The sequence below is a fragment of the Tupaia chinensis genome, unplaced genomic scaffold (genome assembly GCF_000334495.1).
Source record: "Tupaia chinensis unplaced genomic scaffold, TupChi_1.0 Scaffold000591_1, whole genome shotgun sequence".
Classification (NCBI taxonomy): Eukaryota; Metazoa; Chordata; class Mammalia; order Scandentia; family Tupaiidae; genus Tupaia; species Tupaia belangeri.
The window spans coordinates 2,878,219-2,881,077 of record NW_006160107.1 but is presented as its reverse complement, the minus strand read 5'-3'; positions in this window follow the sequence as shown (position 1 = coordinate 2,881,077).

Sequence of the window (2,859 nt, the reverse complement as noted above, 5' to 3'; positions counted from 1 at the left end):
TTCAACCTTAGGAAGCTTCCTCTATTGAACTGATCATGTGAATTGGAAGTAGGGGTGGGGAAGAAAGGGTAAGAAGTAAGAGTTCATGGTGAAGGGACTGGAAGGTGGTGTGGTGGTTGAGGCACTGGACTCCCACATGGTCGGCCACACTGAGTCCTGAGAGTCTCAGTCTCTCTCTCTCTCTCTTTGGTCAAACTTTGAAAAACAAACCAATAAAGTCAAATAAATAATTCTTTAAAAAGAAAATAAAGAATGCATGGTGCCATGCCTTTTTATAACTGGCTCAGTGAGAGCTCACGTGGACAGGGCCATACCTGTGACAATGGGGATTGATGAGGGCGATGGGCCAGGGTCAGGACGCATGGATGCTGCACCATATTCCACTACTGACCTGCTCTCTGACCTCAGACATGAGAGCTCACTTCTATAAATCTCAGCTTTCTTGCCTTTAAAATGGGAAGAACTGACCTTGCCTCATGAAGTTATGAAACTCAAGAATATGTTTTATAAATTTAGCAAATTGGTAGAGACCATTATTATGTGAACAAGGGAGATAGCACTGGCTTCTACTGCTGCTTCATCTAGATTAATAGAGATCGAGGATCAAACACCAGGAAGAATCTGGTTTCACAGTGTTAGATGTCAGCTTTATGTGAATATAGCCTGTGTACTAAAATAAAATAAATATAATTGGGGCAGTTATTTAGATGATTAGAAACCCCAGCACTGAAACCACCCAAAATAAAACAAAGACATTCCTGTGTTGAAGGAATTTGTTCTCAATTGATCTCTCCAAACTGATTGTTTACAATAAACAAATTCCCTAAAATCTAAGCTCTCAATCATAGTTTGCTCTGTAAACACAAAATGGCTTTATCTATAATTGCAGATGTCTAATAACTACTGCTTTAGCTATACTGTCAAAAGTAAATGTCCTAAAATGAGATCGTTAATTAGCTAATAAAATTCTTCAAAGCCTATTGGAGTAATTTATCTTAATTTTAGGTAAAAATGTGATCCTTTACCTATACCTAGATTATCAATATTACCATTTCAATGTGTACTTAACAAGCAAGCAGAGATCTGCCTATTTTCATCTCTATTGGCCTCTCAAACTGCTAGAGTTAGTCGGGCAATTTTGTCACTAAACTGCCTTTATTACCCTCTTTTCAAATCCTTCCTTCAGTCCATCTCACATCTACACAATAGAACCAGTGTAGACCTTCAAGGACCTGTGAGACCAGTAGTTCCTTTCTGTGTTTTTGGCAATTAGCAGACACAGAACTTGGCCTCTCTAAGAATGTGGTACAAAGCCCTTACTAGGGAGCCTCGTAATGACTGACACATTCTGCATTATTGCTGGTCAGTGAACAAAGTGATTTCTAGTTCTGAATCTTCTACTAATTAGCTGCCACCTCCAGGAAGTAACATAACTCATCTCATACCCCGTTTCAATCATTGTCAATAAATACATTAAACTAGATATTATCTAAGATATTTTCTAGCTCTAATATACAATAGCAATACAAAATGCTGCTCCATGAATATTATCTATAATTATTAAAGTTTAATTAGACAACCTGAATATTACCAAACATCATAGCAGTCACCGTAACTAAAGGGCTTCCTGGTAAACTGGATGGAATTTACAGGAGTTGACTGTTGAATCTCTATCTGTCTGAATCTGGTACTCCTCACTGTGGGGGCATCATTGTGCTGAAAACAGAAAGGTGAAATTACAGAATGCAAATGTGGAAAATGTAAGCTGCGTCCCCGTTTCTCAGAGCAAAGCAATCTCTCATATTTCCAGGAATTTAGTGTTGGCCTTTTCCTAGTTAACTGTTTCCACTTCCTACTAGTCTTCACCTTCTGGTAGGGACAGTCAAGTCAATGTGAGTCTCTTAGAGAGCTGGGCCTCCATTTCAAGGGTGTGCACTTGCCAGAGAGACAGAGAGACAGAAAGTAAGAAATCACCCCCAGGGGGAATGGCCATGTCGCAATCCTTTCTCCATTTTCCTTTTGGGATCTTGGGCACGCACACACATGGGCATGCACACACATGCACCCAGCATGAGTTTAAGCCACCGGGTTTAAGACTCGAACCACAGTCGACGACATGGGAGTCCAGCGACATAGCCATTACACCAACTGCTGGTCCCCCAAAGTCTAGTCATAACCTAAAGTTTTCTCAATCCTCTTCCAGGTCATTTTTTATCTCCCTCCCCCTTACTGATGTTATCTCAGTATCTTTGGATTCTTTATTGCTATAGGTTGAAGCTTTTTGATTTCATCTTTAGTGGCCACTCCTTATCTTAGGAAAAAAGAAATAATAACATAAAGAAAAAAAAAAAACACAACTATAACCTCTCTTGTCCCAGAATAATTTAGGATATCTCATGAAGAAACTCACAGAAAAGAAAAAGAAAATATGTTTTTAGTGGGGAAGAAATTTGAGTCACTGAAAAAATTAAGAACAATAAAATGTGATAAGGTGCCATAAGATAAGGACAGAACATTTATGTCATAAAACCCTGTGCACATAGTAGAGGGAGGTCTCAAATTTGTCACCACCTTTGTATTGATCAGCTTTGAAAAACATTACGGGTCTCATAATTCACTGTGTTATAAAGACATATCCATTGCTCTGGAGGAGCGCAGATTGAAATTCTTTCCCAGGCTCCTTCGACAAGACGCTCTGACATGTTGTAAACATAGCAAACATTGTAAATATGTCCAAGGGTTGTTTCTGATGACACCCTTCAATGTAAGCTAATGATGTAGCCTAGGGGGCAATATAGTAAAATCTATAGTTTCAAAACGTTGATAAAATACAGTGGTCTGGTTTAGTCCAATGACAGA